This window comes from Maniola jurtina, chromosome 23 (genome assembly GCF_905333055.1).
Source record: "Maniola jurtina chromosome 23, ilManJurt1.1, whole genome shotgun sequence".
Taxonomy (NCBI): domain Eukaryota; kingdom Metazoa; phylum Arthropoda; class Insecta; order Lepidoptera; family Nymphalidae; genus Maniola; species Maniola jurtina.
The window spans coordinates 5056101-5070553 of NC_060051.1; the positions used below are offsets into that span (position 1 = coordinate 5056101).

Consider the following 14453-nt stretch of genomic DNA (forward strand, 5'->3'; position numbering starts at 1 on the left):
TAGAATCATGAAATTTGGCAGGTAGGTAGGTCTTACAGCACAAGTACAGGAATAAATCTGAAAACGGCGAATTAAAAAAATGTTTCAATTTTCAAACTAAGGTAACTATACCAAGTGGGGTATTATATGAAAGGACTTTACCTGTACATTCTAAAACAGGTTTTTATTTATTTTTATGCATAATAGTTTTTGACTTATCGTGCAAAATGTTGGAAAAAATAGCCGAGTACGGAACTCTTAGTGCGCGAGTGTAACTCGCACTTGGCCGGTTGTTTTGCATAGATATAGTCGAGGAAAAAGTATTATAGACTACTTTTCCTTTCAAAAAAAAACAAATAGTTCCCGAAGGATAGCATGCTAAAACACATGATAAAATAACTTAGGCATTGCATAAAATATTGTAACAAACCTCAATTTTTATTAAAACCTTGAATCACGCGAGTGATGCTGCGGGTAATAGCTAGTTCAAAAATAAAACCATCATAAAGATCCACGAGGGATGACCACGTGCAAATGATAGTAATTATCCTATTGTTTCAGGTGTTATGGTAGAGTGTACAATGTATACAACCAAAATCTAAATACAAAATACCGTACTAATGCTGTAAAAGACAATAAACTAATGCTATTATGCAAATGAAAAAAAAGAAATCATAATGGAATACAAGAAACCGCGCTAATGCCATAAAAGGACGATGAATCATCAAAATTTTATTTAGCGGCTAGGACAAATAGCAAGGCTATTGGGATATAGCATTGTCAGCCGGTAATAACTGTAAAACTATAAGCTTTTAAGAATATTTGATTCTGAAAAATTATAATTCTAGTCAATAACTAATTATACAAAATTCAACTTTCCGTTTATTTAAAAACATGGTTTTCCTTATCACAAACGGTATAATGAAACCTTGAGTATTGAGTTTCACATATTTATAAAAGCTCTTGAAATAAATGTGAAACCCATGTAAAATTTAAACAGTTAAAAATTTATTTTTTAGAAATTATTAAAATTATAGATCAATGCCACTGCTCTGATAGGCATTGATCTATTCTCTACCGAAATCACGTTTTACAATTTTTTTCAAATTTTGAAAATTAAATTATTCCCTTTCAATGACAGGGAACAATAGATACCAATGCAGCTATTTGCTCGAGGCAATACTTATTTATTAACTAGCTGATGCCCGCAGCTTCACCCGCGTGGATTTAGGTTTCTGAAAATCCCGTGGGAACTTTTGATTTTCCAGGACAAAAGTAGCCTATCCGTAATAGCCCGTCCCGGGGATGCAACGCATTTCTATACCACGTAAAAAACATCTAAACGGATGATCCTTTAAAAATCCCGAGGGATCACCAGGATTTAGGAATGCAATTCCTTACAGCATCATATAAACATAATTTAAAAATATACAAAAAGTTTTAATCTATCTTTAAGAAAAAATAGCGAGTATTAAAAATACCTAGTATTGAGAAGTGATAGTCGCACTACAATTTCAGGTAAATCGTAAATAATCCGATAACAATTGCTAAGCAAACAAGCGTTACGTCCGTTCTCGGAGAGGCCTCGGCCGATACTAATTTCCTAGTTCAGTTTACTATTGCTTGTTGCACGGTTTTGTAGTGTGTTTCAAGATTATTTTTTGGAAACAAATATTAATTAAATTTAATTTTTTTTTTTCTGTTTATATTGCAAATATGTTCTTCTTTCATGAGTACTTAGTTTTATTTATAAATGAAGAAAAATAACCCACCTAAATGACAGTTTTATGTGTCTGTAGTTTTATGAAATTATGACTTTTTTGTTTGAATTTTTATAATGTAAAAAATGCCAAACGAAAGATTTGGTTCTGTCATCTTATTAGTTCAGGACCTTTTCTTTGGTAAATATATCTCTTTGTGAGAATCGACCAAGTAACTTTTGATGTAGTGAACGTCAAAGATGACACGAAATCCAAAATTCAGTAATAGTCTTTTGGTATTTTAGGCAATAAAAGATAAACTATGAATAAATTGCAAAATGTTGTCTGTCAATTTAATAAAACAGGAAATATTCTACAAAGTAGTATATACATGTTTTACATAAATGCAGTGTTTAATAAAATATAGGGGGGCAAAATGGCTTAAGAATAGCTCATGCCGGTTCAACACTCTTAAGGTTGCAGTATAATACACCGACATAAACATAAATCTTCATGTCTCCATAAGGGCATAACCAATATCCAAGGGTCGCAACTTGCGAGCCGGTTTATGTCAGTGTAGGATCGCCATTCACCCGGGGTTTCCCGGATTTGTCCTGAAAGGCGTCCGAGGAGCATCCGAACGAGGTTTTGCTTACTGTCCGTGTTTCATCGCGCGCACAAATCATCACCTGCTGGCCGCTATCCAGGTACCATCACACTAATATTAAAGGTGAAAGTTTGTGTGTATGTGTGTGTGTGTGTGTGTGTGTGTGTGTGTGTGTGTGTGTGTGTGTGTGTGTGTGTGTGTGTGTTTGTTTGTTACTCCTTCACGCAAAAACCACTAGACGGATTTGGCTGAAATTTGGAATGGAGGTAGATATTATCCTGCATTAGCATTTAGGCTACTTTATATCCCGGAAAATCAAAGACTTCCCCCGGGATTTTGAATCTAAATCCACGCGGACGAAGTCGCGGGCATCAGCTAGTAATAAATAAATTAATAACGATTTATACTTATTTTATTTGTGAGGTAATAAAGAAAACAATATAAATAATATAGTGTCTGGGATTAACACTCGAAAGTTAGGGTGTTCGAGCTCCTTGTCCCAGTTCATAAATATTACAGATGGGAACCCTACGTCAGTGTAACCTCAATTTATCTTTGTGGCGGATGCACATCGACCTCTGTGACGCCGACGCAGTGTTGCAAATCTTTGGAGCCAGGCCACGTGAGATGCATAATGTCATTGCACTTATATGAGAGAAGCCTACTTTTCTACGCAGCGAGACACTGTTCTGACCACAAACATTTTTATCTTTTAAATATTGGATAGAATCAGGCGTTACTTTGCGGAAGTTCATGTTTAGCAAGAAACAGTTAAAAATTATTTTGCTATAATCCGCCAACAGAAAAAATCTGTATGGTCAAATATGCAGTTACGAGCTAAGCACCGCTTACCTCCCCAACCAAGCAATAAAGCCGGTGTCGGGGCGAAACGTGCGTCGAGAGTAGTGGAAAAGTCTTGTGTGGTGGTGCATGTGAGTGGTGGTGGCAGTGCTTGCTTGGAAACTTGGCTTTATTGCTTGGTTGGGGAGGTAAGCGGTGCTTAGCTTGTAACTGCATGTTTGACCATACAGATTTTTTCTGTTGGCGGATTATAGCAATATAATTTTTAACTGTTTCTTGCTATTTTTATCTTTGTTAAGTTCCTGAAAAGTGCCATCTCCTGGTTTTTTTTTTGGTAAGAGAAACCTCCCGAATAAATAAGAGATAACAGGGCAGGTATAGCACTTCTAAACTATAGTGACCTGAACTGCGGATGGTACAATATTATTTTAGGTAGGTACCAAGCATATAGACTACGTACATCATTGAATTTAAATCCTGATGCGGCTAGGTACTGAACAAACTCCTAAGCCGAGTGGATTTGGAAAGTTTTGCTGGGGAATGAAAAAAAATTGTTTCTACACGTGTATGTGTGTATGTATGAAGTTGGGCGAGCATAATAAAAGAAACTAAGTAGAAATCTAAGCGTGAAGCTCGGCCGACTTCAACATAATATAATATTATACGTGTAGAAATTATTATTTTTTACTTTGTAGTGGTTTTGGAAGTGAATTTTTGGATTCATTTACCTAATTTTTGTTCGGGTACCGATTGACCCATCCATTAGGTACACTAGGTACATAGGCTCAGGTCGTTGTTAAACCTAGTTCATTTTCCTTTTCTTAATAAATTGAAAATTTAGACCAAATCTCAACCGAAAGACCACTTTTTTATACTTATCTACGTCGCGTCGCTATCGCTGCTACCCTTATTCACACATCTCGAGTGAAAATCAAAACTGTAACTACCAAAAGTTCGACAACCCTATCTTCCAATGAGAACCCGTAAGCTATCATTACAATAAAACCACAAATCAAGTTGTGAATAGATAATAGTATAGGTCAGTACCATTGACGGGCGTTACGACCCACTGGCTAAACACACAATGATGAAACGACAGGAAATGTTCGCCTTGTAATCGGAACGAAAACTACGCCCGTTATACTCATAGCCATTTATTTACTACTAGCTGATGCCCACAGCTTCGCCCGCGTGGATTGGTCAGATCCCCTGCAGCATCAGGATTGAGGAGTTGGACTCCAAATTTTTTATGAAACAATGTCGCAAAGTTCCTCTATCGATTAAAAAAGAAATGACGCAAATCGGTTCAGAAATCTCGGAGATTTCGGTGTACATAGGTAGAAAAACACAACTCCCTTTTTAAAAGTCGGTTAAAAAAGTAGCCTATTTTACGCCCTGGTCAATCCTCTACTTGCCTGTGAAAGTCCCGTCAAAATCGGTTCAGCCGTTCCAAAGATTAGCCTTTTCAAACAGACAGACAGACAGACAGACAGACAGACAGACAAAAATTTTAAAAACGTGTGATTCAGTTATGGTATCGTTCAAATAACCATATGAGCTTAATATGAGGTAGTTATTTCGAAATTACAGACAGACACTCCAATTTTATTTATTAGTATAGATTTAACGACAGTATAATTAGCATGAGACTGAAGCATCATCTTCAGTGCTGTATTCTATTCATCACCCGAACTGTAGACCGTGTTTTGTGAAAGAAAACCGGCCAAGTGCGAGTCACACTCGCGCACTGAGGGTTCCTTATTCGGGTAATTTTTCCGACATTTTGCACGATAATTTAAAAACTATTATGCATAAAAATAAATAAAAATCTGTTTTAGAATATGCAGGTAAAGCTCTTTCTATTATGATACTCCACTTGGTATAGTTATCTTAATTTGAAAATTTAAACACATTTTAATTTTTTTTAAATGATGTAACCACAAATTCACAGTTTTCGGATTTATTCCTTTACTTGTGCTATAAGACCTACCTAACTACCAAATTTCATGATTCTAGGTCAACGGGAAGTACCCTATAGGTTTTCTTGACAGACACGACGGACGGACGGACGGACGGACAGACAGACAGACAGACAAACAACAAAGGGTCCATTCACAACAACAACAAGTCCGTTTTTCCGTTTGAGGTACGGGATCCTAAAAATTGCTGGTCCACTTCTTATCAGGGGTCCGGATTGGCAGACTTCACACCTTTTGAGAACATTATGAAAAACTCAGTTCAACTAAGGTTTTCTCACGATGTAAGTATTCAGCGAATGATATGTAATTGCTTCAAACCGGATTTACAGTTTATGACAATAATTGTGCTTCTAAGACCGAAATAAACTGCATAGTCCTGCCATTAAATTTTACAACTTCAATTAATTTTATTAAGTTTGACTGACGCAAATAAACGCTTTTAAATGTGTGTGTACAATATATGGCTATGGGTAATTTGTGGCTTTTTATACAATATAGCCATTAAAAGATTTAGTAGGCGACGATTCCATTTGAATATTATTTTTAAGTTCTTACCTGTTTTTAAGAAAATGTGGTTCTAAATTTTCATTTTTATCAAAAATGACGGCAGGCTCCTCTTCGCGTCTCTGGCTAGGTGCCCGCTTAGGTATTGCCACAGTTTTACGATGTATGATGCTTCTGAGAAAAACATATTATACAATCGAAGATTATGTAAATGATAAAAGAGCGTGGATTTGACCTGCAGCTCGCTCCAGCAATGCGCGGGACTTCAATTAGGTACTTATACATGACATAATATTGTATATCAAAACTTTGAAAAGAGCAAGCGCCGAGTTTCTTGCTGGTTCTTCTGGGTAGGAAAGGCATTCCGAACCAGTGGTAAATGTTTTGACGATTCAAAACTACTTGTAAAAGTATAATTGAATAAAAATATTTTGAATTTTGTATAATGGGTACATCGTAAAACTGTGGTATTGCGGTCCAAGGCGCTCCTAGTGTACAGGTAACTTTGTAGCATTTCTTTGTTTCACGTGTACATTGTAAATAAATAAAAAACAACAGACAGATAGTGAATTACGTCTGTGAAATTACCTCATAAACTTAGATAAGTTTTATGGTTAGGTAGGTACTTACATTTTGGAGTGTTTGCCTAATACTTATTTATTTATTTTAGGATATAAAAATAGCACTGTTATTCTTGTCTTTGTTCTGTGACTCTTAAACGATGGCCGTCATTTCGCCAAACACTGCTAAACCCTAAAGTTAGGGCGGCCTCGGTAAGTTAGGATTATTAGAGACCATGCTTCAAAACATAGCCGCCCGTTACCTTGGTTGGGTTACCCAGTGGTGGGTCTGCTGAGGCGAACCACCGTGCTCCCCCGTGGCCAGTCGTATCCATGACGGATTTTCCTCACGAAAAAAAAAACCGGCCAAGTGCGAGTCAGACTTGCGAACCGAGGGTTCCGTACTCGGGTATTTTTTCGACATTTTGCATGATAAATCAAAAACCATAATGCGTAAAAATAAATAAAAATCTGTTTTAGAATATACAAGTAAAGCCCTTTCATATGGTACCCCACTTGGTATAGTTATCTTACTTTGAAAATTTAAATACATTAGAATTTTTTTAACGAAGTCAACGGGAAGTACCCTATAGGTTTTCTTGACAGACACGACGGACGAACGGATAGACAGACAGACAGACAACAAAGCGATCCTATAAGGGTTCCGTTTTTCCTTTTGAGGTACGGAACCCTAAAAAAGGTTACAATAGCTGCACTGGAAAGTTCTATATGAATCTCACAGCGAGCGATTTCACAGAGGACTCATAGAGGTGCGAAGTGAGAGGCAGACGACTAAATTGGGGGGATCCCGAGACCTTGCGCGCCCTCCCGACTGAACAGCTGATTTACTGCTCATTTATCATTATCACTACCTCACACCTGTTGCTATCTCAGCGGCTCACTGCAACTGCTTGACCTCATTTTGAAACAAATACAAACAAAAATGTTTAAAAAAAATGTTAATTGTTTATTAATTACACAAGGAAAGATAAAGTAAGCAAAAGAACGACGGGTGACGAATATCCTGGCTTTGAAACCGAGAGGTTCTACTTCCATCATGATCAACCCATCGCCGGCTCACTACTGATCACGAGTTTCCTCTCAGAATGAGAAGGGTTCCGCCATAGTCTACGCGCTGCCGTGCGGATTGGCAAACTTCACACACCTTTGAGAATTATTTACCTCACGAAACAAGTGTACCTAAATTAAAAATTTGTAACACCTCCGACAAGTGAAGGTTACAGTAACTAGAAAAGAGCTGATAACTTTGTAACGGCTGAACCGATTTTCTTGGATTATAGCTAAGAACACTCTCGATGACTTTTGTTTGAAAGGTGGCAAGCCACCTTTCAAACAAAAAAACTAAATTAAAATCGGTTCATTTGCTTAGGAGCAACGATGCCACAGACAGATACACACGTCAAACTTATAACACCCCTCTTTTTGGGTCGGGGGTTAAAAAAGCACCTTCTTGCTCTTTTCAAAAAACAACATTTTAATTTAAGTAAGAGCTTACAACATTAAGTAGTTTAAACAATAATTTTAAGATCGTCATAGTTTTTATAGATAGTTGTTAAGATCTCATTTTATCCACTCTAGCTACAGGATACAGGAACTATGTCGTGGTCAGATAGATAAATTTAGATACGTGTGCTGCATGTAGGAAACAATTCACAGATGCATATAAGGTGGGATCTAATCTTCTTCATAACTATTTCCTCGCGTTCCTACCTACCTACATAAACCTTCAGCTTCGGTGTGATACTAGGATTCTCTTGTCTATGTTCAGATTCTTATTATAAGTTCAAATATTATTATAAGGATATTTTTCAAGATAGGTAAAGGTTAAATACATTCGTGTTTCAGAAAGTGAAGACATGTTCGTGCGCTTTTGCACGAGTATAATATTATGACGTGTATTTGTATACACGTGGCGTGCGGACTACGGATTGCATGGATGCTGTGGGATACCGATGCATTAATCGGATTTTCTTCAAAATTAACACAAAAAGGTAATTCACAAAAATAAAAGATATAGGTAGGTATAATTAGGTAAGTAGCTACCTATAGTTCTACTTTAAAAGTTTATCTCAATAGCCTACGTCAAGTCTTATAAATTCAAAAATTATGCAAATAGTAGTAGATTCATAGAATGTAAACAATACCTGCTCTACAATTGGAATAATTCTAGAAGCAAATATTTGAGTAATTAAGCACCTACTTAAGTAGTTTTTTTAAATGAGTCCAATATTCAATTCCTTTCGATAGTAAAAGGTTAGGAAATACGAACGGTAAGCAAAGGCAAAAAGCCAATTCGAATAATAGTAAAATGAGGAACACTATCCCAATGACGGAGTACCAGATGATGCCCGCGATGGGCCATGAAAACGACATGTCAGAACGACAGATACACTTTTATGCTTATGTATAATTTAAAATTAAATTACCATATCCCTTCCAAGTTAGCCTGCATCGTTACTCATCACCAAGTGAAATAATCCAAATCAGTGCAAATGTGCTGGCCAAACTTTTTAGTTTATGAGTTACTGAATGATGCCCGCGACTTCGTCTGCGTGGATTTAGGTGAAATATTAAGTGAAAACTCTTTGCTTTTCCGGGATAAAAAGTTGCTTATGTCAATTTCCGGGACGGTTCCGGTTAAACGGTTAAAGAATCCCGTGGGAACTCTTTGATTTTCCGGAAGAAAAGTAGTCTATGTTCGTCCTTAGGGTGTAAGCTAACTCGGTACCTTTCATCAAAATCGGTTAAACTTTTGGGCCGGGAAAAGCCAGCAGACAGACAGACACACTTTCGCATTTATAATATTGAGTTATGCTGACCAAAGCCCAGCCTCCCGGTCTCCTGTGGACTCCATGAAACGGAATGAACGATGTAGCATCCTCGGCCCATGACCCCCAAGAACACGCGGATGAACTTGACACATTTATAACATTAAACTGCATCGTCCGCGTGCTTATGACGCTCGGAATATCAATCACTAAAGTATTTCTATCCGGTGAGGATCGGATGCTTGCGAATATTGGCTGGCTCTATATATTTTTACCCGACGGCGGCGTAGCCCAAAGGAGGAGTATGTGTTTGACCTATATGTATATTGTAATCGGGAATTCCCGGGAAATACGGCATTCCCCACGTCGAGAACGCTTTTTTCGCAGTTTTCAGTTTACTAAGTATTTTCAGTTACCAGTTTCCAGTTTTCACTATTCAGTTTCCAATATTCAGTTTTCAGTTAGAACTCAAAAACACCAGATTGCCTATTTACAGGAAATACCAGATAAAATCAGTGATTTTGGATATCTGCTATAAGCATATAAATAACATAAACAAAACATAAACGAAAACAAAAGTTGAAACTGAAAATGAAATGAAAAAAAAAATTAAAAATATGAAAATTAAAAAAATGAAATTAAAAAGTTTTTAATCTTTCTTTCTTTCTTTCAAATAAAATAAATATTTACGAAACAAAACTGTAAAGAGATAATTTTTCGTTTCACAGCAACGAATATGACAAAATTATATCTACTCTTTCAATTTGCACCACACACTCAAAATGTGATATCTATGCGGAAAATTGTAAAAACGGAGCCCTATTATATATATGAAGTCGCGAGCATCACCTAGTAAAATATAATTTTATGTTTTTCTGTATTGCATGCATGAGTGCCTCTGCCTACCAATTTAGAGGTCGAGCGACTCCACGGTGCTTAGTTTTTTGTCCACGCCGCGCCGCCGTGGTGCCTACTTCACGTAATTACTAAAATTATAACATAAGCAGGTAGGTAAGTACAACAAAATGTTATTATAATAAGGAATAACGCAGTTCCTACCTAATATTATGTGAAAAATATGTGAAGCGGTTGTACCCTAGTGGTAAAGACGTTGCACTCAGAAGTCTTCTCAGACTTGGGCGCGTTTGGAACCCTCGTAGCTTTAGTTTTAAGTTACGTAATTAATTATCACCACTATATCGTACAAATTTAACAATTTCGACCATCAAAAGGAGTACAATTGTACCTACTTTGAATAAATGATTTTGACTTTGACTTTGACTTTGGCTCGGCCTCTTTTTCAGAGCACGCACTTCTAAACTTTACGGAGTTACGTGCGTTTTAAGCAATTTTAAACATCAATTGCTTTAACGGTGAAGGAAAATATCATGAGGAGAGGAAACCTAGGTACATGCCTGACAGTTACTCATATCACTGTTTCGCACTTGGCCAGCGCTGCTTGGTAGACTATCCCCATACCCCTTCTAGAGAGTAGCTCCGTGCTCAGTAGTGAGGCGGCGATGGGTTGATGTTGATGATGATGTGAATAATGTTTAAAGATTTTGTAAATTACAGCTAAAAAAAGTTATACAATTAGGTGTATGCAAATATCTACTTAGACACAACTATCTGTCTTTTGATATGTATCCATTACTAAGTTTAACGGTGAATCATGCAATCAAATGTATGTGACATAGGTATGTCACATAATATACCTACTTCTATCATAGGCAGCGCATAATTCATTAGTATCTACAGTATAATATTAAATGTCATACAATATGTAGAGATCGTGCTTCACGCATAATAATAGGCCTATAGGCCACGCACGTAACTCGATATTGATCACTGACTGGTCGCATTTCCACTGCAGTGAAGTTTATATGTTGTGTGACGAATGATGATGATGAAGGTTTACAAGTTCGGTAGGCAAGTGGGTATGTCGCAAACAGAGTTGCACTAAGTGATTTTAAAAAACGTTTTTCTACCAAGTAAGTACGGAGATATCAATTTAATCACGACGTTTGATCGTTCAAACTAAATTAAGATGGATAAAATTATACTTAATCTATTATATGCACAGATCTACCATCGCATTGGTAGAGCACCGTTAGCCCTTGTCAAACAAAATAAAATCCTGAAAACTGCCTGCAAACTATGGAGTGTAGCTGTGAACGTCGTTGTGTATGTTGATAGGTGACAACCCTATAAGTAGAATTATAACTATGCACACTCTGAGAATGCCTTTTAGAACAATTAACAATAGATTAAACTACGTCATCATCGACGTAGAGCTTTGAATACCTAGGTTATATTAATCTAAGCAAAATTATAATAATGAGCTGTGATGGCCTTCAAGTGGTTAGAGACAGAGTAACCAAGAGATCGCATGACCGATGGTTCAATTTTCATTTATCATTTAAGTACCTATTTGAATTATTAAAGCTAATATCTTCGCTTGTAGGGAACTGATTTTGGTCAATGTTTGATACTACTCTAAGTAATAATAAGTAATAATACGATAAGTAATCACTTAAGTATTACTTACTTAAATATGTATTCGAATTTCGAATTCTAACGTTTCGCCCCTTGTAACTTTCGGGATTGAGCTTCTCTTCTCTTCTCTTTGTCTGCCCATATTTTGCGTTACCTAAGTACCAGTCTTTTACGATAAATTCGAGCGAAATTCGGCGCACGCTTTTCCGCCCGCGTTTCCGACTACATTTATAATTGCGGACATCAGTTCAGTCGCAGACAAAAGAAAACAATTTATAATGTGATAAGAGAAAAATGAGCAAATAGGTACTAAAAAGTCTACAATGTGCACAATGTGAACATTGAATTCTTTGCGTTTTATTACAACTCGTGAGTCTTGAGGCGAGATAAGCAATTCTAAACAATAGGTACGATTGCTATAGAGAGCTTAGGCGTGAAATTTGTATGACGTCGGAACTGATAGGTTACCAGTTACTAGATAGTTCTGGGAGTAGATAAATAGTATCTAAATCTTTATAATGATATCTCAATGCAGAATACAGATCTCTATCAACTGAAATTACCTACTGAAATTTCTACTGCAGAAAAGTTCAGGTTGAATTAATAATTCAGCACTTTGGCGTCACTTATGTATTAGATATCTACTTATGTAAAGTATTAAGTACCTACTTAGTTAAGTATTTAAAGTTCAATCTTCGTCAATCGCATAAAAGTATAAAAAAGTATCATGTCGTTAAACCAGAATAAATCAGAATATAAGTGAGTGCTAATATTTTACACAAAATAACACTTATTTTATACAGGTACCTAAGCCTATTTACACACGGAACATGTTGGTACAAAATGTGCCATTGTCATTAAAAACTAATTTGTACCTAGTCACATTTGTGTAGCTGGCAGGTAACGTGTCTAGCCCAGCACGGAAATCAGTAAGTATTACTTTTTTATATATACATACATAATATAGATTTACTGATAAACTGACTAACTGAACCGAGTAAATACTGACAGACCAATCAAAGTATGCATAGCTAGCAGTAAGTTAGGTCCCTGGATGTAGCATAGCCAGCAGGCCACGTGTGGAACATCGCGGGGTTTTAGTCAGCCCGATATAACTTCCTTGTCTTCCCGGGCGCTGTGGTATCCAAGAGGATTTTCCCACGTAAAAAAAGTGAAACTTGAGACTAGATATCGTTTCTCCTTATTATAGAATATTATATTATAGAATAGAATATAATATTTTTATTCAAGTAAACTTTTACAAGTGCTTGCTGAAAGCATTTTTAGATATAGATATACCATCCGAGCTTAGCCAGGCCGGGTCGGAGTTTTGGTGCAACATGCCCAACGCAAAAGACAAGGAACTGAATGAAGTCGTCCGTAGGAGTCCAGATGCTGCAGTGTCACCGTCATCGCTCTACAATACAGTTCCCACTTCCGTGTATACATGTTATTTAATGGTAAGTAGTTACCTACCTAGTGAACAAGGAACCAAAATCTTAATTTGCTATAATCCGCTAAACCTGACAAACCACTCGACGTACGTTTCGCCCCGACACCGGAGCATTCTCATGAGATGTAAACCTTACAATGCCTAATTGCCTTGAACATCATGGACTTCCGCCTGCTTCTATACAACCTACCCCTAGTTTTCTTTTACCCACAGAAATCCAAATAATGCTATACTATTTTACCTAACGAAATTCAGGATTTTTTTAAAGTGCAATGTCCCTATGTATACGACACAGGTGATGCTAATTTAAAGTTTCCGGTAGCGGTTAGGGAGATTACCTGACAGGTTTCGTACATACTTAATAATAAAAATATCGAATCGAGAATCGAATAGGTTTAGAACATTTTTCGGCACGGTTTCGTCGATAAAGACATTATGTTTGCGGTAGTTAACATGAATTAGTAAGTATTTTTTAACCATTATTGCTATCTTATCAAATGTCATTACTTTGTGCTCTAATTTTTAATCGTGAGTACAGTAGGTATTCTATAACAATGGTGAGTCAAGCTTTCGCCGTCACCTTCCCCTAACCCTTTAAATATAAAGTTTTGCGTGATCTCTTTTTGTCGGCTTAGTTTGTCGGTTTGCACGCTTTAAGCTCAAAAACCTCTTTAGGAATTTTCATTCAGTTTTCACTAATGGATAAATTTATTTAGGGTTAGAATTTCTAAAAATTAGTACCTATTATAATTTCCCAACCTCTCTGACTCAGTGGTAAGCACTGTGGTCTTACAAGTGGGAGGTCCCAGGTTCAACTGCCGGTAAGCAGGGCAAATTAGAAATTAGGATTTTTGATTGCTAAATTGTCTCTGGTTTGGTCTTATGGGACGCTTCGGCCTTGGCTTGTTACCACACTACTAGTAAAGAGGTGCCATCAAGCGATAGTATTCCGGTACGATACCGCGTATAAAGCGTTGAAGGTTTATTAGGGTTCCGTACCTCAAAAGGAAAAACGGAACCCTTATAGGATCACTTCGTTGTCTATCTGTCTGTCTGTTCGTCGGGTCTGTCAAGAAACCTATAGGGTACCTACTTCCCGTTGACCTAAAATCATGAAATTTGGCAGGTTCTTATAGCACAAGTACTGGAATAAATCTGAAAATATGGTCACTTACAGCCAGGTGAGATCACAGTTAAGGTTTAACTTAGCATTGAATTAAAATTGTAAAAAAATCATCGAAAATCAAGCTACTTCGGCTAGTGAAGGATAATTCATTTACTTTATTAGCTACTAAGTATATGTATCAATTTATTTTATTTGCACTATTTAAAATAATTTTACATTTGATAAAATTAAAATAACAAGCAAATACTTACAGTAAATTAGATTTTTATATGGCGTAACTTATTCCACTCACTTCACATAAACATTCACCTTTGCCTTCCTACAGTTATACTAGTAACAAAAAAAAACTCTCGCGCCAAAACCAGTTCACCTGTTCGAAATTCAAACAGTTTATCAGAGACAGCGCGGAATGACGGTCGACGTGCTACTGAAGTGTTATGCAAACACCTCGTGAGAGTT

At 36.7% G+C, this 14453-nt stretch overlaps 1 protein-coding gene across 2 annotated transcripts in view; it reads right to left on the bottom strand.

Moving 5' to 3' along the window:
* The window catches only part of LOC123877331 (polyamine-transporting ATPase 13A3-like), a 43464-nt gene extending 29011 nt beyond the window's left edge, over positions 1-14453 (bottom strand). Inside the window, exon 1 of one of the 2 annotated variants that reach the window (XM_045923984.1) lies at positions 14246-14453. The gene's annotated coding sequence lies outside the window, so the exon portion shown is untranslated. Of the gene's footprint in view, positions 1-6681; positions 6687-14245 lie in introns of those variants that run through there. The other variant, XM_045923985.1, reaches the window with a different exon arrangement.